Source organism: Acipenser ruthenus, chromosome 6 (assembly GCF_902713425.1).
Source record: "Acipenser ruthenus chromosome 6, fAciRut3.2 maternal haplotype, whole genome shotgun sequence".
Taxonomy (NCBI): domain Eukaryota; kingdom Metazoa; phylum Chordata; class Actinopteri; order Acipenseriformes; family Acipenseridae; genus Acipenser; species Acipenser ruthenus.
In genome coordinates, this window is record NC_081194.1 from 48,984,339 (window position 1) to 49,007,009 (window position 22,671).

Sequence of the window (22,671 nt, forward strand, 5' to 3'; positions counted from 1 at the left end):
TTGTTCCTGCTTCTGCCGTGACGTCACCGCTCAGTCACTCTGCCACAGTCTGATAAAATTGCTGAATTATATGAATTCATTTTTCATATTGCGACCATTTAATCTTACTGTTGTTACACTGGAAATGTGATCCATGGCACATCAAAAGCATATATGTACCATGTACTGCTTGTTTTTGTGAAAATATAGCAGCTTGGTAATGTGTGCTAATCTAAATCAATTATTTTACTTAATTAACAAAGTATGTGAACTGTTAGAAAAGATTAAAGTCATGTACCTGCCTGTGAAATTAAAGACACTTAACATTCTTTGAAATTATAGCATGTATTAGGAAATATTCTGATTTAAAGTCTTCAAAATGTGTTATGTCTCATATTGGGTAAGGGTAAATATACATCAAATATAAACTCACATAACTGTTTCTGCTTTTTTAATGTTTTAAATCAAGGTCCTTAAGAAAACACTTTTCATTTAAGTGACCCCCTTGTCACTTAAATGAATGCACAAGCCATGCTTTAACTGGAAGTCGGCAGTTAATTTGTCCATACTATATATATGGACAAAAGAAAGCATAGTTACACAATATCAGTGAGTCACATACAAACATGCACATAGAAAATCAAATTAAATACAGTTGAAACTAAGCCAGGGCTGGAAATATGTAAGGCTATACATTTTTCACAGCTGTCACAGATTTCAAGATTCCGTTGATTCCGTTGTGTTAGGAATGTAACATTGTGTTAGGAACCTGGCAGCTGGTTTAGCTTGCTTCCAGTAAATGATCGAACACCTGCATAGAGCTGCAAAAAAAGATCCGAAATATTTCTGCTAAAGATCACTCTGTCCAGTACAAAAAGGGTACATTTTACATGTTCACATTATTGTTTTTACATTTATTTATGTTTTTATTTTGTTTGATAATTATTCAATGATGGTGAACATAGAAGGTGGACATTAAAAGAGATATTCTACAAATTTAGCATTACTGTTTTGCAGGTTAGCATTTAAATATTTAGGAAAATGACCAATTTTGAATATTACAACACTATTTTTTCCTGCTTGAAATACCTATTTATAGCTGTAAAAAAGGCAATTTTTTACTGTAAAAAATACAGCCCTAGAAATCTGCCTTGAATTACATTGAGTATTACCCTACATCTATATCATAATAGTCATCAGGCATTGGAAACAGAAATAAAAGTTGAATTCAGACATGCAAATCCACCTGTCATCTATTACTGGAAACAGACTAGCTGGGGATGTCTCGGGGATAACTGGTGAGTTGGTATGACTTGGTTTTTCATCATTTGCTGTGTGGTGGCTCTTCAGAGCATTGCTTTTGCAGATTTTTTTGTTTCAGTTGTTGAATTTCATGTTCTAGTTTAGTATGAGGGAAAGAAGAAACAAAAATTGACAACAAAAGACAACAAATGACTGAGACATGATAAAATTATGTCATGGAGTCCAGCGCTGGACATTTCAGAAAGTTCTTACTGGCCTTGGAGTCCAGCGAACAGCAACCAGACTAATTCAGGGCTTGAAATTCATTATTCATAAAGAAGGACTGAATCTATTGAGCTTTGAACAAATCCGGGGTAGGCAGGGACTTGATTGAAGTCTGTAAAATTGTAAAAAGGATTTGACAAAGTTAATGGTTGTCAATACTTTAAGTGTAGGACAGAAACCAAGACCAGGGGACACAGTTGAAAAATAATAGAGACAGACTTTGGACATAGGATAGGAGAGACTTCCTGTGATAGAGAGAGAAAGGATCAATGTTGCAAATCTCCCTCCCAATTAGAAAGGGTGCTGTGTAAAAGTGGTGGTATGCTTTCTCCTAGATCGGCCACCTTGATGGTAGGTGGAAACCAGAAGGTGACCATATTAGGGGGAGCACGTAGTTGCAAGTACTCGGAACGACTCCATTGCAATCAGCTGTGGGATGGTCCTCTATTGGAGAAACCATGGTGACGGGTTGATTGCAGGGAGGAGTTTGTGGGTACAAAGGGGAAGCACCTCCCCTTGCGCTGAGAGAATGAGCGACCAGCCGAAACTGTTCTTGTTGTTTTTGTTTTGTGTTACGTGCTGTTTGTTTTGTGTTTTCATAGAGGAGGAGTAGGAGCGAGGGGCTGCAGCCACGGGGCCAGCACAAACCCTGGAAGCACATCCCTCACAGCACAGCACCGAGCACTCACCACGATCCTTATTACTATTTGAGACTGTTTTAAATAAACACAGATATTTTTGGGAGACTCTTGTTTGGACATTGTATTTGTTGCATCGCACCACTCGCATCCTGTCACACTTCCTTACACAGAAAGTGGTGAGGGCATGAATTTGGTTACCTTGCCATGTTGTTGATGCTGAATCATTAGGATCTTTAAGACCCAATTTGACAAAGTTTTGAGATCAACAAGCTTCTAGGAACTGTTTGTAAATTATCTTATGTTCTTATGTTCATTGGTGAAAGTAACAATATTTTCTGTGTTTACAGATTTTAAAAGTGCAAATATCTTCTAAATTCAGTTCTCCCTGTGTTACAATGAACTTGTAAAGGACCTTCTAACCTCTGACTGTAGAAAGTAAGTACAGAAGCATGTCTGCTTAAAGGCTCACAGTAACACAGTTCTGTGGCTGGTTGTATGGTCAAGTTAGCTTTGTTACTACCTTGGAAAGATGCAAACAAGTTGAGCAGTCAGCTTTTTCATAAAGGAGAGCAGACAAAAAAGCTAAACAAATGAAGTGGACACCAAGGAAATAACTTTGTATAGTGAGAAACTAGATATTTAGACGACAAAATATTTACAATAAATTGATTTCCTTGCCTGAAAGTTTGTTGAAAAATAATAACAGAATGTTCTCAGGCCCCTAGTAAAAGTATAGACACCTCTGGTCCATACTGGTATCTAAAAGCTTTGGCTGTGGACCTGTACAGTATATTTTCATCTACATCTCACAAAAGGCTGCATATATTCTGACTGTCACTTAATATCACTTTGACCAAGTGTCTGACAAAAAGAGGACTTTTAAAGTGGAAGAATCAATGTTATTTGAGCTGATCGTCATTTGTGGTTGTCAAGTCCCTGCTGCACATTGTGCAACTGTCAAAAGCTTTTTTCTTTTGAATTTGCAAAACTGAGGAAAAAGGAACAATTGGTTCAAAGCAGTGATATCAATCTATCATTTGTATTCTGTTAAAGAATTCTGGTCTAATAAGAGAAAACTGGAAAGCACTTTTCCTGTAGTCATTAGATTTATCTTTGAACAATTAAAAGAGATATTAAGCTCTTCTTAAACTGCCTGCAATCAGCACCAGTCTGGTGCTGCAAAAAAAATAAAAAATAATAACAAATAATTATATATATATATATATATATATATATATATATATATATATATATATATATATATATATACATACAGCTATGGAAAAAATTAAGAGACCACTGCAAAACTATCAGTTTCTCTGGTTTTACTATTTATAGGGATGTGTTTGGGTAAAATGAACATTTTTGTTTTATTCTATAAACTACTGACAACATTTCTCCCAAATTCCAAATAAAAATATTGTCATTTAGAGCATTTATTTGCAGAAAATGACAACTGGTCAAAATAACAAAAAAGATGCAGTGTTGTCAGTTCATATTCATTTTTAAACAACACAATACTAATGTTTTAACTTAGGAAGAGTTCAGAAATCAAAATTTGGTGGAATAACCCTGATTTTCAAGCACAGCTTTCATGCGTCTTGGCATGCTCTCCACCAGTCTTTCACATTGATGTTGGGTGACTTTATGCCACTCCTGGCGCAAAAATTCAAGCAGCTCGGCTTTGTTTGATGGCTTGTGACCATCCACCTTCCTCTTGATCACATTCCAGAGGTTTTCAATGGGGTTCAGGTCTGGAGATTGGGCTGGCCATGACAGGGTCTTGATCTGGTGGTCCTCCATCCACACCTTGATTGACCTGGCTGTGTGGCATGGAGCATTGTCCTGCTGGAAAAACCAATCCTCAGAGTTGGGGAACATTGTCAGAGCAGAAGGAAGCAAGTTTTCTTCCAGGACAACCTTGTACTTGGCTTGATTCATGCGTCCTTCACAAAGACAAACCTGCCCGATTCCAGCCTTGCTGAAGCACCCCCAGATGAGTCCAATTTTCAGCTTTGCCCAACACCTGGTCGTCTAATGGTTAGACGGAGACCTGGAGAGGCCTACAAGCCACAGTGTCTCGCACCCACTGTGAAATGTGGTGGAGGATCGGTGATGATTTTGGGGTGCTTCAGCAAGGCTGGAATCGGGCAGCTTTGGCATGAATCAAGCCAAGTACAAGGTTGTCCTGGAAGAAAACTTGCTTCCTTCTGCTCTGACAATGTTCCCCAACTCTGAGGATTGTTTTTTCCAGCAGGACAATGCTCCATTGAAAACCTCTGGAATGTGATCAAGAGGAAGATGGATGGTCACAAGCCATCAAACAAAGCCGAGCTGCTTGAATTTTTGCGCCAGGAGTGGCATAAAGTCACCCAACATCAATGTGAAAGACTGGTGGAGAGCATGCCAAGACGCATGAAAGCTGTGCTTGAAAATCAGGGTTATTCCACCAAATATTGATTTCTGAACTCTTCCTAAGTTAAAACATTAGTATTGTGTTGTTTAAAAATGAATATGAACTTATTTTCTTTGCATTATTCGAGGTCTGACAGCACTGCATCTTTTTTGTTATTTTGACCAGTTGTCATTTTCTGCAAATAAATGCTCTAAATGACAATATTTTTATTTGGAATTTGGGAGAAATGTTGTCAGTAGTTTATAGAATAAAACAAAAATGTTCATTTTAACCAAACACCTCCCTATAAATAGTAAAACCAGAGAAACTGATAATTTTGCAGTGGTCTCTTAATTTTTTCCAGAGCTGTATATATATGAGTGTATGCCTTACTACAAACACTTTCTCTGATCTCTGGATTAATGCCAAAACGTTTTCCTTCTTTCAAGATTGGAAACTCCTCTGACATGAATATTTATCATCTCAGAGCAATTCTACCTTATAAAACTGCTGAAAAATGTATTAGCTTTAATTTATTTTGTGCTGTTTTAGAGAACTAATTGCTTTCTGCATTATGGACAGTTTGGGACTTCAGTGGGGGTCCTTTGGAGTGGAAACATTTTGCACAAAGCGATAGTAGGCTTTTAACCTACAGTATGTCTACTAATGCTTATATATTAGGATGCTAAATATAATTATATTTCTATATCAATGTTGTCAGAAACCAAATCAAATAAGCTTATAATTAAAAAATATAAATTAAAGCATAAAATAAATCTGGAAAACAACAAGTGGGAGATGGGACATGGGGATTTAAATGATCAGCCTATATCCTTTGGGAAAAACCCCAGCTGTACGTTTTAGAGGAATTCACGGTACCACAGAATCCAAATGGATTGCATTAATCACATTTTTAGGAGTCATCCCAGGAAACAAATATGGAGGGATAAAAATAGAATGGTGGCCGACGCAATTTAGTTTGATTTCACAGTGCTGTAAAATTCTCCAAAAAATCCCAGCTGTGGATTGTTCTGAAAGGTGTTGATCAACCTCTGAGTACCTTTCCTTAAATTGAAATCTATTGAATTCATTCTGACACCAGGGAGTCCTCTCATGTTCATTATGTTTATTAATGATTGTCAACCTCACCTATATTTTTTGTACATTAACAGTGGTAATACAGTGGAACGTTGCATATCCGACTGTCACATAACCACCCTGATTAATTAACCGCCTCACTAAATAAATAAATAAATAAATAAATAAATAAATATTAAAATAAGGCTACGAGAGTAATGGTATTGGCAGCAAGTGCAGCTTCCGCGATGGAAACAGAAAGAAAGCGTTTGGTGCGTTCCCCTTTAAGAGAGACAGGCTGTGTGCGTGTGTCAGTCAGCTGTGTGTAGCAGTGACGTTTCAATACACCAGTTGAGAAAGCTTTGTGTTTTACTCTTTTTTTGTGCAATGTGTTTATATGATGGAGCGCACGGTTGCAGATATTGTCAGCGTGTTGTTGTAGCTTTTAAACAAAGCAAGCTTCATAAACGCAATGCTTACCGGCCGTTTGTTTAAAATAGCTTAAGCAATATTTAAACCGAGCTACTTCAGCTGTTGGCACTATCAAGAAAGAGCGCAAAGTACCATGACAGAGATATTAAGAAAGCAGAACCAGGGAGGCAGGGACTTCTAAAATTAAGAAAGAAGCCATCAGTTGCAGGTTACTGTACATTTACTGTTTGTTTTGTTTTTTGTTTTTAAAGCTTTGCGTGGAGATGGCTTATAGAAAACCACATAGCAACACTGTATATTGTAGCCTAATTAATCTTGTTTACGTTTGCTTATTGTTAAAGCAAAGAATTTCCCCGGGTTTAAAGCAGTTTGTGTTGTTTTGGTTCACTAACCTATTTATACATGTGTAAATGTCATTTTCTGTAGATGTTTGCAAATCCGACTTCTTAACATATACGCCTATACCCCAATCCACAGAGGGTTGGATATGCGACGTTGTACTGTTCTTTAAGTCTCTGGGGATTTAACACTCTAAAACAGCCTAACAAATGGAAAATGATTGTAACTGAGTTATTGATAACAAATTATTTTTGAAGTGTTAAAAGTCAAATGTAGCAGGGTTTTTTTCCAATCTAATCACGCAGAGCTGTGTAAAGAATCCCTTTAAGTAAAGTAATTACATTTTGCCTGGCTTTCTCCCGTCATTTTAAAATCAACAAAAAAAGCAGTCTTGCGTTCACGGGATGCACAGAATGGGAAAGGGACGCAGACATGCATATTCACAGTAAGACTTGTAGTCGAGTCCAAGTCTGTGTCCCGAGTGTCGAGTCTGAGACGGAGTCACTATCATTCGAGTCCATCAAACAAACTCAAATCAATTTTCATTAAACTACTGGTAGTAGTGGACTGTTGTCTGATATCCCTCAGGAAAAATGCACAAATAATAAAAAATAAAAATACAAAAAAAAAAATTCGATTTATTTTTTCTAGCAAGATTATTCTATTTGCTTGCCTTTTTCAACTTGTCTGTCACTATTTTTTTCTTTTGGAATTTGAATAGGAATACTGTTTGAATGTACCTGAATTTTATAGTTAAGCTTCAAGTTCAAGTTTGTGGACGTTGTTTTTCACTTTGATAGAAGCCGTGATCTGTACAGTGTAGTGTTATAAAGTGGTACATCGTGGTATGCTTACCAAAACGTGACCCATGTAATGTCAGCAAGTGGTACGCTGTCAGATTCTGGTACTGGTGCAATCAATTGCGATCTGATGGGTGTTTCTATGTTGTCAAAACGTGGTACATTTACCATTAATTTTACAATTTTTTATGCAAACAAACTGGAAACAGATAATCAACTATAAAAAGAACAAACAATTCACGACAAAGTTGCACAAGTAAAAAAAATGTACAAGACCAGTGTGTACCAGTGTTTCTCTATTGAAGTTACCAGGGCGGCCGTAAACCCCAGATCAGGGGCAGGTGTAACATCAGAAAATGCCTGCCATTGAAAAATGCATCCCTTGGTCATATGAGCATGTGCAATAGCTCTGTCTCTCATGCGCAATACTTGTTTCGGTAGTTCCACCTGCTTATTTTTTGCACCCCAGTTCATTAAACTAGCGAGATTACTTTGAAATTGTTGTACTGTATTTTCACACATTTTTCTGCTATCTTGTGCTGTAGGATAATCATTTTTTTATTTCTATCAGGTGTTCTTATGATAGCTTCGCTAGATTATTGTTTTAGCCAATGTATAACATCTCTCTGTGCTCTCAGGTAGTAGGGGCTGGCTGGATACGGGGCAATTTTTTTAATGATTGTTTTGCATTATTTGTGACAAAACTGGGTTAAGTTACACTTAACTCATCTGTTTAAAAAAAGCGAAATTCTGCCAGATTTGTCATTCTTAAGCCTTATTAGGTTTAATTAAAGAAAAAAAAGTGGATTATAAAAATTATACAGATATTTATAAAATATAGGAAATAAAATATTACCACTTTACCTTCACTGAACGTCAGAACTCAGACGGTACTAGGCAGAGGTTACGTGTGGGCATATAGGGTTAGGGTTATTATTATTATTTATTTATTAGCAGACACCCTTATCCAGGGTGACTTACAATTGTTACAAGATATCATATTATTTTTACATACAATTACCCATGTATACAGTTGGGTTTTTACTGGCGCAATCTAGGTAAAGTACCTTGCTCAAGGGTACAGCAGCAGTGTCCCCTACCAGGGATTGAACCCACAACCCTCCGGTCAAGAGTCCAGAGCCCTAACCACTACTCCACACTGCAGGTTAGGGGTTAGTGGTTAGGGTTAATGTTAGGGTTAGGGTTTTGTTTGGGCGCTTAGAAGCTATGGCACGGGCACGATGTGTAATGCAAATGCTCTTCAGCTTGTTTGATCTTCTCCTTTTCTTGGGCCACATTTGTAGAATCTAAAGCCCCCTTTTCTTTCTTTTCTTTCAGGAGCTTTTGGTGTTCCTCATGTGTCCTGCGGAGATCGTCCAGAGACACCTGCTCTCTCAAGATGTCATTTTCAAGGTGGTTCTTCTAATGCTTTAGCCCTTCTTCCAACTGCACCAACTGTCTCAGCTGCTTTATCTTGAAGTCCATGTAGTTCTGTTTGCCATTTTTTACATCCTCATGGTCTTCGTCCCCATCTGTTTTTCCAGACAGATCACCAAGGTCAACTGCTTTCTCCTGCTCCTCCAGCCTCCAGTACCTCTAACTTGATTGTCTGCTCATCCTTTTCCTTCTTTAGTTTCTCCAGCTCTCAGAATATCTCCATCTTCTCCTTCATATGGATTTCCTGAAGTCTCTGCTTCTCCTCCTGCACCCTGATGTGGGTTTCCTCTTCCTGTTTCTTCTTCTGCTCTATCTCCTGCTATTCTCTTAGACGCTCCGCCTCGAACAGCTCCTTCTCAGCCAGCAGGTCCTTCATCCTACACTCAATGTCCTGGCTCCTACACTTCCGGGTCTCTTCCTGCTTTTTAATTTGGAGCTGCACCTGCTCCGACTCTTTGTGTTGGGACTCAACCTCCAGCTGCATCCACTCCAATTCTGCTTTCTCACACTTTTGCTTCTCTTCCATTTCTTTGATAAGTTTCCTAAAAAATTATTTTTACAACAGTCATTTCAATAATTTTTACAGCTGCTTCAATGGCTTAATACAATGCATAGTAATGTCTTTAAATCTGGTCATGTCAAGTAGCTCTTCTGTTAATAAATGTATTATTAATTTTTCATTATCCATTTTTCTTACTCATGTATTATGTAGACGTACTCATTCAAATGATTAAATGAGTTATAATGTGTGTTTTAGATTGAGGTCTAGAGCTTAATCAGTATATACCATAAATGCTTGATATAGCAACCAGTCTCAGCTGTCGGCCCTTATTAAGTATTATTGACATATGTTTTGTTTAGTGTTTATTTGTAATGAAATAATATTTTAAAAAGTATGTTGCCATGGCGAATCAAGCCTGCAAGCAACCTTGTCTTCTACGGTATTTAAAAAAAAAAAAAGTCCATGTTTCAGCTTTTGTGTTTCATGGCTGAAAACAACAGATGCTACAGGCTCAGAGGAAAGAGTGTTTGGGGAATGAAGTAACCCCCTGCTTTATATATTTTGTGATGATAGCTTCCTGTAGATGTCTTTAATTTTACCATTACCACAGAGATTCATTTTAACCACGCCATGGGGGGGAATATTTAGATCGACTTATCTGAATGAGTGCAAGAAGCGAGTCACAGCTCGTCTTCAGTCGGGTAATTTTACTGCAACTTATGTTAAGAGTTACTAAAACATTTGTTAATAAAACAACACCACTGTCTGGGAAATGGCTATATTTTAATGCAGTGGTACCCTTTAAAAAGGCTGTTGGGTTTTAAACATTTTAACTCCAATGCTTCTTTGCACCGCGGTGCTCTATCTTTACTTCAACATAAACTACTGTCACCAACCGACATCTGTAATAAACTTTGAATGATGAAGTGGTTTGCTAATATTTTAAGGAACATGTACAACATAGCAATTTCCTAAATAAAATATAAAGGACTGAACTAGTAAAACCACTAAATTAATCACAATAGCATTTATGTATAGTACAGAAGGTTTTGAGTTACGTGCATGACAAAAATGTACCTTTTAGAACCATTTGACTTCACAGACTGGGGAAAATGCTGTGTTTCTCAATGGCCATCCCATGTTTTCATAAAGAAAAACGTTAAGTCGTACAGAGTATACTTGAGTACCTGGAAACTGGTCTATGTTTAATGCCAAATGCCAAGCTATCAGCATTATAGAAGAGGAGAAACAACAAGCACCATGCACGATATAACACGTGGCATTTGTTTAGCTGGTAAGTTATACATTTTGATTTTGATATTTTTGGGATACATAATATGAAATGCACAATAATTACCATACCTATGGAATTAGGTCAAGCGTGAGAATGGTGTGAGTAAAAAAAAACTTAAGAGCTAATGCACACCAGACGTGAACTAAACGAAAAACAATGTAACCCTATATACAGAATGAAGATTTCTCACCGTTCGTTTTGCCTGCAGTGTGCATGCGTTAATTTAAATCACATTTTTTTCCCGCTCCAGTGTGCATTGATAAGTTGCATTATTTTAGGAAAAAATTGACTGAACAGAAGATAGGTGACTCCCTAAGCTCATTCTGTCAGTATATTTGTGTTCTGGTAAGTCAGTTACCATATTTTAAATCCATATTATAAACCTATATTTGTAGCCTGTTTAAAATGAAACAGTCACAGCATTTGATGGTATTGAGATCAAATGCGAAACCTGCAGGTGAGGCTCATCTGAGGAATTAATACAATGTGGTGATCAGGATTCAACCACCGTAAAAGATACAAGTGAATCATTTAACAAATATTGTATGCCGGCTGGGTGGGCTGCTATTTTTTTGTATATATCTATCTATATATCTCAGAGATGGAGTCTCGTGACCCGGTCTTGGTCTCGAGGCCATGCAGATAACAGGCAGCACGCAGATTGGTCTCATTCATAAACAAGATTATTTTATTTCCTCGATTATCATATATCCTTTTTTATCCTTTAAAATTCACTCACTTTTATACATTGACAGCTATTAAATACAAAGTAATGTAGCCATTATACTCTAGAGATGCATTCAAATGACTAAATTTAACACATCAGACTTTGTGTTGCTACAGCATCTCTCAGCCTCTCCCATGAAGCAAACTTTCTTCCTGTCACCAAATAAATTACCTGTAATATATTAGTTCCCTCAACAAAATTGTGTCAGTAACACCGACGCCTACAAATACAGTGCCTATAGAAAGTCTACACCCCCTTTCAAAATGTTCACCTTTTGTTGCCTTATAGCCTGGAATTAAAATAGATTTTTTTTTTCATTTATCTACACATCCTACCCCACAATTTCCAAGTGAAAAAAATATTCTAGAAATTTGTAGAAAATTAATTAAAAATAAAAACTGAAATAGCTTGGTTGGATAAGTGTCAGCCCCCCTTGCAATCCTAAATTAGCTCAGGTGTAACCAATCACCTTCAAAATCACACACCAAATTAAGTGGCCTCCACCTGTGTTAAATTGAAGGATTCACATGATTTCAGGATAAATTCAGCAGTTCCTGTAGATTCCCTCTGCTGGGTAGTGCATTTCAAAGCAAAGACTCAACCATGAGCACCAAGGTGCTTTCAAAAGAACTCCGGGACAAAGTTGTTGAAAGGCACAGATTATGAGATGGGTATAAAAAAATATCAAAGGCCTTTAATATCCCTTGGGGCATGGGATTATTAAGAAGTGGAAGGTGTATGGCACCACCAAGACCCTGCCTAGAACAGGCCATCCCTCCAAACTGGATGACCGAGCAAGAAAGAGACTGATCAGAGAGGCTACCAAGAGCCAATGGCAACTTTGCAAGAACTACAGGCTTTTATGGCCAAGACTGGTCAAAGTGTGCATGTGACAACAATATCCCAAGCACTCCACAAAGCTGGCCTTTATGGTAGGGTGGCAAGAAGGAAGACATTACTCAAGAAAGCCCACCTTGAATCCCGTTTGAAGTATGCAAAAAAACACTCAGGAGATTCTGTAGCCATGTGGCAAACAGTTTTGTGGTCTGACGAAACTAAAATTGAACTTTTTGGCCTAAATGCAAAGCATTGTGTTTGGCGCAAACCCAACACAGCGCATCACCCAAAGAACACCATCCCTACTGTGAAGCATGGTGGTGGCAGCATCATGTTATGGGGATGTTTCTCATCGGCAGGGAGTTGGGCACTTGTCAGGATAGAAGGGAAAATGAATGGAGCAAAGTACAGAGAAGTCCTTGAGGAAAACCTGCTGCCCTCTGCAAGAAAGCTGAAACTGGGATGGAAGTTCACCATTCAACATGACAACGACCCTAAGCACACAGCCAAAGCTACACTGGAGTGGCTAAGGAACAAAAAGGTAAATGTCCTTGAGTGGCCCAGTCAGAACCCCGAAATAAATCCAATCGAAAATTTGTGTCATGACTTGAAGATTGCTGTCCATCAACGCTCCCCAAGGAACTTGACAGAGCTTGAACAGTTTTGTAAAGAAGAATGGTCAAATATTGTCAAATCTAGGTGTGCAAAGTTAGTAGAAACCTATCCCAACAGACTCACAGCTGTAATTGCTGCCAAAGGTGCTTCCACCAAGTATTAACTCAGGGTGGTGGAGACTTATCCAATTATGATCTTTCAGTTTTGTATTTTTAATATATCATTTTTTTCTCAATAAAAACTTTTTTCCCCTTAACAGTCTGGAGTATGGTGTGTAGATAAGTGGAAAAAAAATCTGCAAACTGTACTTTTGTCTAATCTTTTATTCTCGAACTTTTCCAGTTCTTCTTGCTGTTGTCTTTCAAATTCAAGCCTAGTAACAGTAGACAAGTTGGTAATTGTTAATTTATTGACACACACATACAAAAACAATCAATCAAAACAACAAACCATATATTACGGCAAACACTATACACATTGTCTGTGATATAAAAGGAAAGAAACTGTCAGGGCTAGCAAATGGGAAGGTATATTTTGCAGTATCTTTTACGGTGTTATGAGCCCAAATCTATGATTATAATTACAGCTGTCTCCTCAAGGCAAGGAGAGTTAACTGTGCAAAAACATAAAAGTCAATAAACCCAAAGACTGTGCAATATAAAAGTTCTGAACAGTAATCAAACAAGACAAATGCATCTATCAAACAATGGTAGCTACAAGCAGTCAAAGCAATCAATATAAATAAACTAGATTTGTCTGCCTTTGACAGATCGGCCCCTTTACAGAGAAGAGACTGACAGAGGTGGTTCAAAGAAAGAAAAGACATCCATTAAGACAACTAATAGGTTAAACATGAATAAAAGGAGTAAGCAGTATAAAAACTGTTCTCAAAGCATGCAAATCTTTTTTTTTAAGGCCATAGACAATTACAATTAGGTAACACGATTGATGAACACCACGCAATGTTAACAGAACAGAAACAACTGTAAAAATCACATTTCTTTCCTATTTTGTTAGGCACAACATTACATATTTCAGTATGTGCTCAGCAGCAGAGTGAGCCTGCTGAAATCATTTAAGATTATACAAAAGGGGGTGGGAGGAGAGGGGAGGCTTGCAGTCTTAAATGACAGTATTTACTTCCCCTCCCCATTACATTTCTTTTAAATTTAATAAAGTTTGATCGGCGTGCTTTACACCACCACTTCCATCAGACCCTGCTGATGCTCTCACTTTTCTGAACTCTGCATGTGTACTGTAAGTCATCTAGAAAATAGGTTGTGTTTCAAGTATTGTGAAAGGAGTCTATATGAAGCAGCAATAACAAAACAACCAATTTGTTCTTTGCTTTTGAAGTTTTCCTTATAAAAGGCCAATTTCCACACGTGTTCCAGTCAATGATTAGTTTGGTGGGGTTGTTGATTTCAATTTTTTTTTTTTCAAATAACATTTATTTCCCCTGCACAGTAATTTCCATCCAATAGGCATTTGGGATTGATCATCTCAAGCTTATTAATAAAAGACATAGGCTGCATTGCAAAAGTTACGTTATTAACATAACTCTGGGTCCCTGAAATAGCAATGTAACCATTACTGTGTTTATCTGCTAAAGTGCCTATGACATAGTTATGCCCGCCCCTGAGGGCATATAAGGACTGCCCGCACAGATCACAGCATCATTTTTCCTTCAAGCCTGCTGCTATCATGGATGCAGTGACCTTGAAGGTTAATGGTTAAAATTCTATTAAAGGGAACCTGGGTTATGATAATAACCAGGGTTCCTAGAAATCCGTTTGCCACCGAAAAACACTGAATTTTCGGTTTGGCTGGGAATTTCAGAGAATTTAGTTTTTCTTTATTTTGTGGGATTTTGTATTTATTTTTTTAAACTATGAACTACGCTGATAAAATTTATTTTGAATGTTTAACTTACCAGTGTAATTTCTGCAATGTACGCAACATCACCCTCTTGTGATCGGTGCCTAAATATACTTTAATGAACTGTTTCCAGTTTAGAGGTTAATCAGTCTCAGGGAACATTTTCGTTAATTTCAATTGTGAGTAAAGCAAGTTGGTAAACAATACCGAAAACTTAAAAAAAAAATGACCCCTAAAGACCGTGTCACAGAGTTTGGTAAGGACAAATTTCATGAAGATGGTAATGTGCTGTTCTGTACTGTATGCAACAAGGCAGTAGATTATGTTCATAGGCAAACGATTGTTGAACACGAGTGCTAAACATAAAGTGAATGAAAACAAACGGAAACAGACTGAAAATGCTGGGCCATCGACAACTGTGAAGAAACAGTGCACTGTGACTGGGTCGTTTGAACATTATACAAACAACAGCGTGAGACTGTCACTTCAGACTGTGTTCGAATGTGTGTACAAGCAGACATACCTCTGCACAGTTGATCTGCCTCTACTTAGAGATTTTTTCAACAAGTACATTAATGGTGGTGGTGCCATTCCCAAGTCAGATCAACTGTATTCCTATTACTTGGCACATCTTTTTGAAGAGGAAAACAGTGCCTTCTGACAGACCTGGAAGGAAAATTAATTGGTGCAAGCTATATGGCAAAAGCTTGGAAAGATGTACTTAGCAACCTGTGGTCAAATTGTGTACATATTCGTTGCTATGCACACAGCGTTGCTCTGGCGGGAAATACATGGCAAGATAACTTCAAGCAAGTGGACCGCTTTGTCGCTTTCATGAAGTCACTTTTAGTGAAAGCTTCATCTCGTTGTGCACGGTTCTTACTTGAGTGAACAGAGTGCTGATTTCCCCTCACTTCCACCCAAGCCAGTTGTGACCAGGTGGAACACATGGTTCAAAAGTGTAAAGTATCATGCACAGTATTCTCAGTTCTACCTTGGGTTTGTGGAGCAAGAGAGAACAGAATACGGAGATACGTCTGTTATGCGGGAGCTAGCAAGCCTGTTAGCAGTAGAAGACATGCATTCTGACCTGAAATACATTGCAGAGAACTGCAAGTGTCTGGTGACTGTACTGGACCTGTTACAGTCCCGAAAACAGCAAATACACAAAGTGTATAACATTGTGCTGGATTTAATTTCATGGCTGGAGCATCTTGCATCATCAACTGACAATATCAAACCGACAATTATCACGGAAATCTAGGAACCCTGATAATAACCTAATGTTCCCTATCAAGTACGAAGCATAACCATTACCATATAGGCAAGCGTACCAGAGCCGTCGCTCGGGCAATATTGCAGAACGACTGGAAGTCTAAGCCAAGAGGCTGCCTTGTGCGTTACCATACGGAACTCCAGTAACCAGTAGCTAGGGCTAAAACATTGTGGGAGAAACTGACCTCTATGTTTATGTTGTAAGGGTCGACCCTGAAGCCGCCCTTAATACATAAGTTCCAAAGCCAGGGTTTTGGGGATCCACGACATTCAGTAGAAAGAACCTCGTAAAAAGGTATGGGGAGTAGCTAACACCGTTGCATTGCAAATGTCCTTGACAGATACACCCCTGAAGAAAGCCCACGAAGTAGCCATGCCCCTAGTGGAATGGGCAGTGAGCTTTTCTGGAGGGGGCAAGTTGGCTCACTCATAGGCAGTCCTGACTGTGTCTGTTATCAATTTAGATAGCCTCTGTTCAGACAGGGCTTGACCATAGGCTTCACCCCATAATAGACAAAAAACTATTCGCACTACTTCCAACATTTCATCCTGTCAACATAATACGCCAGTCCCCGCACAGGGCAGAACGTGTGGAGCTGTCGCTCCCTGTCAGACTGGAAAGGAGGTGGATGGAAAGCCTCCAGTTCCAGACTGGTTGACATGAAATGTAGAGGTAGTTTTTGACAAAGCTGAAATACCTGCCATACAGACCTTTAATGTAGAGGGGGATTTCCCCTCGTCAAACAGGTTCTGCAGAAATTGCAGTATAAATGCCATGGGACAGGTCGTGGGGTCAAAGTTTTTTCTAAGATTTTTATGCAAAAAAAAATGAGGTATGTCAGCTAAAGTTCACAAAACAAAATTAAATGTACGGTCATCTTTTTCAGACAAAAAAATATTGGTTAAGAACAAATATGTAAATAGATATTGGTCTTGTTAAAATGCATTACCCTGAAATTTGACCTTTGATCTTTTGGTCTCGGAATACATATAAAATGATCCCAATCTAAAGTTAGGAATTTACTTTACACATCTTAAATAATAAATAGTGAGAAAAAAATCCATCTGTTAGTTATTTTTAAACCCTTTCTTTAGCCCTACCTTAAGCAAATTCATCTCACAAATTGACCACAGCTCTAGCATTGTTGGGATCTAATGGTGCTCAATGAGGATTGAATTCCCTGTCTTGTGATGAGACATGGGGGCTTTCAAGATTCAGCAGCAAGGCTGTAGGAATGATGTCTGTCAAGGCTGGGGGCCCATACACCACCTGCTGCTGGGAATATCTGACAGTCATGTCGATGAATTGGGACTGCAATCTTACACTTGCTATGATCCCTTGTGGCTGTGAGTGTGCAAATCATTTTGCAAATTATAATTATAAACTATTACAGCTTTAAGTTATGAGGGTTATAAAAAGAAACAACTGCTACCATAATTAGTGACCTGCCTTTTCATTTTGTTTAAACATATGTACAGAATCTTACGAGTCCTGATTCTTCCCAGAATCTTACAGACAAATGGCGCTGGTAGCGTGGTCGGAAGTTCACCTCTTGATGCATGCATGCTACATTTTAAAGTGTGGTGTTGGATTACATAAAATAAGGTGGTTTATTTTGAGACCTTGCAGCTGTGAGATGTGTAAATAGCAGCTTGTTCCATAATGTACAAATGCCTATTGTAGAGACCCCCGAAATAGGAGGTAAAGGAAAGGATTCAACATTTCAGACCCTGGAGTAGATCGTCAAGGTGTTTATTGAAGCACAAAACAGAGCTCTGGAGAATCAACTGCACACAGCCAAAGGTGTAGCAGTGAATCCTTAAGGGATGCTTTATATACAATTATGATTATATGATTATATGTCATACCCGTCCCCTTATCCAATCCCTACACCTACGCACTTTATATTCATTCATGAAACCATCCCCTGATATGTCACAGTTCTTGTGGTAGCACGTACTTCTGCTGAGACATCTGTTATTGCCCAAGTTGTTATTGCTTATCGAAAAGAAAGAACATTCTGTTAACCTTGCCCTTCAACTGACACTTTATCTGTGTATTTGAGTTTATGCACAGTTGACCCATTGTTCTTGTTTCATTCTAGAACGTTCTAGCACATTGTGGTTTCATCCAATTGTTCTGCCTTGGTGCAGGAGACGATTTCAGCATTCGGTTTCTACACTATTGAAAAGACTTGGATACCCACATAGTCTTAATGTCAAGGCAAGCAACACTGACACATTAGGTATAAGTAGGCAATTTAAATCAATGATATACATTGTACAAGAACATTTTAAGAGCAAGAAATTTTCACAAATGGGTAATTGCAACAGCAGTTCTACAGTACATTATTTCTGGTCACATGCACGCTCTCAGTTGCCATGGTGCTGGTCCCAAAGATTACTGGGTAGAACAGAACCATTAATTGTTTCTGAATACATTATTGTACTACTTGGTTGTGTTAAATTACTGGTAATCATGCTTCTCCACTGGGTAAAGTCTAAAAACCCAGTGCAAATGCAGAAGAAAAGGCATTTGAAGCAACAGCATCTGCCTATGAAGAAGTTATTGAGGCCACAGAGCGACCACATAAAAGAGGACATTATAATGTGTATGAACCTTAAACACAAGCCAAAATAGCCAGTTATGCTACTCTCTATGGAAATGCAGATGCCGTTCTGAAGTTTCCAGTTTAACTGGGTCCTATCTATTTAAAGATTTCAGTGTGCAGTTATGTTTGTTATATTATTGTTGTATACTGTACTATATGCTGATAAGATATGTTCCATTTTCCTTAGGGATAAGATTGTTCCTGTGTACCAATATATTGTGCAAGCTAATGACAGATTTGAAAACATAAACACTTACTTGATTTTTTAAATTTTTTTATAAATGTAATAGTCGCCAATTGATTTTACCCCGTTTTTCTCCCAATTTGATATATCCAGTTGTATTTTTTTAGGCTCAGCTCACCGCTACCACCCCTGCGCTGACTAGGGAGCGGCGAAGATGAATACATGCTGTCCTCTGAAGTGTGTGCTGTCAGCTGACCGCTTTTTTCCACTCTGCAGGCCCGCCATGCAGCCAACCCAGAGCTACAGCATCAGACAACGCAGCTCTGGGCAGCTTACAGCCAAGCTTACAGGAAAGCCAGCAGGCACTCGGCCAGTCTACAGGGGTTGTTGGTGCATGGTGAGCCAAGGACACCCTGGCTGACCTAAGACCTCCCCTGCGGACGGCGCTCGGTCAATTGTGCGTTGCCCCCTGGGAACTCCCATCCACAGTCGGCAGTGGAAAAGCCTGGACTCGAACCAGCAACCTCTAGGCTATAGGGCGCATCCTGCATGCGCCACTTTGGAGCCCACACACTTGCTTGATTTTGATGTGCTAATATATAAAGTTTTTTTTTTTTAAACAGCAAGATTGTGATTTTGAGTCATGTAATCTAGCAGGCCAAACGCGCAAACTTTTGTTAAAGCACAAATGTACCTTGAGGGCCATAATAACAAAGTTAAGTTGCCACAAAAAAATCATGTTTTACAGTATATGAAACATATACCTATCATGTAAACTTGTAAAAATAAAAGGTACTAACTTTAAAAAATGTTTTTATAAAAAGGCAGCTTGTTGTTGCTTGAATTAAATAATATCTTAATTATGAATCTCCATACCAATCAGGTTCAAAGTAGACATGCCATTATCCTACATGCCCTTTAAGCTTTAGAATATCGAAACCCAAATTGTTTCATCAGACTAATGTGATTGAGTACAAAACAAAACCACAAAAATACATAAACAATGTAATTAAAGACAAAAAACTAATTTCATATGCAAAGCTGCAGGCATTACCACCTAGATTAGTTTTGTCAGCTGCAGTTCATGCATGATATCACAAATGATACTCACACCACCATTTAAAGGAGTTTAAAAAATACAATAAAAATTATTCAAAGGACAAAGACAAATTTCTACCAAATTATCAACTACTAGTTTTGAAAATATATGTACAGTATAAATGATATGGCTTCAAAGAATATGCCAGACCACCCCCATCCACCAATAAGAGACTTTAATTTTGAGGTTTCCAAGGTTACTCCAGTACTGAAGTCAGTCATTGTTGTTTTACCTCAATGGTTTTCAATCTGAATGTCTCTACACACATACACTTTGGCCTAATAACTTGGCTGCAGGCACGTTACAAGTCGACCATTAATTTAATTGGTCCTGAGCATTACTGGGTATTTCTAGGGTCAATGTGCGGAAGAAAAACAATTGAAAGCTTTTTTTTTATTTGTATTATTCCTCAAAGCAAGGCTGCCAGCATATGGTCTTGTGATTCAAAAGAAAATCCAGCATGTTCCAAACATTTTAGATTTATGAATCACTACCACCTTAGTTACACAGGGCACAAGTGGGATAGCTGTATGAAAGAAGACAATCATCCATCCAGCTTACTAATAGACTGAAGTCAACCTGATCAGTAACAGAGCTAGTGACGCTACAGTACTGCTCTAAGAATTGAGAAAAATAAATGCGAGGCAAAGGGTTGACATTTTTTGCTGACTGCAGTATTATGGTGCATTTGCAGTGATGTATTTATATCCGTTGCCCATGCGTCACAAAAGCAAATAATAAAAACTGGACTCTTAATCAATGGCTCGGATAAGTGAAAACTTGACTTTTTTTTGGACCCCACAAACAGAACGTATATATGGTCGTCTGTTTCCATAAAATACATATGATGACCTCATACATCTGTCCAGTCAGACTGAAGTCAAGCTAAAGGGTGACTCAAGATTTGAGTCACCCTTTATCTAGCTGCATTACACAGACCCCAAACGCTCATCTAACCTTAGCAAGATCTATAGAGTTCTGATTAAAAAAAAAAAAAAAAAAGCAAGGAGGAAAAAAGCCAGGAGTAATAGATCGGTTGACTCGTCACACAACAAAAGTCAGGGACAAACAACAGTGGCAAATTTAAAGCACTTTTAAACTGCTAGAAAAGGTAGGTCTAAGGTTTTGCTGTATATCACAAACATCTTTAGGGACATCCTGTGTGATTTCTGCTGCACTTTATTACTTTTGTCAGTTTAGTAAGAGGTTGAGCACAATATGTTACTTAATTCCCTAAAATAATTTGTATTTGGCTCATGATATTATAGCTTTGCTACTTTCATGTTTTCTCCTATACAAGTGTCACCCTGACTTTCTATACAAATCTGTTTTGAGACCAAGTGTTTTTCATCTGATTTGGGACATGTCCATCACATGAAGGCAATAAACTATACTGTTGACATTTTTCCTACTGCTAAACACAAACCTGTTTTGAAGAAACTGGACAGGTTAAGTATAAATGCATTGTATCAATAGTTGAAGGCAGGTATTCCAATTTTAGAATTACAGTACTTTTTTAAAAATCTTATAATAGTACATGTGTGTTACATAAAAAATATATACGACGGCTTAAAAAAATATCACAAAGACTGGTTAAGCTGCATCACATGACCATGCTGGAAAATGGTGTAAACGCATGATTAGACAAGTTATACTGTGTAAATCACTATACTCTGTTCTCCAGTCAACCGCAGTACCATTGAATTAAATACATTTAAATCCTCAGCTCTTTTTAGTTATTTGTAATTCAAACACTAACAGAAAACAAACCCTATGATACCATCAGTTTCTTTCAACCCGAGTTGTCAGACATGTTATTATCTAAGTGTACTCTTTCTAAATACAACAGCCTGAAAATACCATATTTTTGTTCTATCTTATAATTCTAACACATGTTTAAAAGGCTAAACAAAAAAGAAAAAATGATTTGTTGTGTTAGGCCAAATATGAAATACAACAAAATGTATCAGCATTTATTTTGATTAAATAAGTCTGTTTACATGTTTTTTGTCCTTAAAACAACAAAACATGTTAGCCATAACTGTAAGAGAAGGTTTACAATGTCAATTTAAGGATACTGTCTGTATACAGTATATTCCACTTTCAGTGACACTTGAGTTATGGGATTGATAAAATCCTAGCAGAAATATGTGAGAATGATTTTTTTATTTGAATTTCCACGGAGAAGCGTGAATCTATTGGGACCAGAATACATTATGACCCTCAAAGAATAAACATAACCTGACAGGTGTAAAGGAAAAACATATGCTCATATTTTAATTAAACTTTAATCAACTAGCACCTTACGTTTAACATACACAAGAACTGTAAAACATTCACAGAAATCATGTGCGTGTTAAAATGAATACCTTTGGGGAATAAATCTGTAGCTTTTGAAGTAATATCTCACCATATTGGGAAATTAAGGATGTGTCACAGTAGTATAAGATCGGTCTCTAAAGCAGATTTGTAAAGTTCCCATTGGGAATCTGCAAACAGAAATTAGGTATAATTGTACACAGCACCTCTTATTAACCTCTTATTAACTTTAATAACAGTATTAAGAAAGATATAAATTTAGTGTCATTTTAGGCAGGGAAAGTAAGAAATTACAGAAAAGATGTACTTTATTACTGTTTGAAGCATTAAAACCAAAATAAAATACAATTGAATATTTTACTGAAAAAGTACAGAAGCCAAAAAAAAGCATAATATTTGCGGGATATATATTTGCTCTTAGAAACTTTGCTTTGTAGCTTTTTTTGTCATATTGCTTTTAAAAAAAAATCTATTTACGTACATCATATTCATCTTGAACGTTACATTACAAATCCTGAAATAACAGATCATCAGAAAATGATTGGGATTTGCCGGTCGGTAGGAGAGGGTCACCTTTAATACAGGTTTTACTGTAACCCACAATACTGTTCAAACTTAACTCTACTTTATAAATGTCAATAATTCAACTTATTTCACATAGAAATATGTAGGCTAACCCACAGGTTAGAATTTGCTTTCAGC

General features: G+C 37.6%; 1 pseudogene; it reads right to left on the minus strand.

The window, feature by feature from the left end:
• LOC117410424 (kinesin-like protein KIF16B) overlaps positions 1 to 22,671 on the minus strand; it is a 130,818-nt pseudogene that overhangs the window by 48,542 nt on the left and 59,605 nt on the right.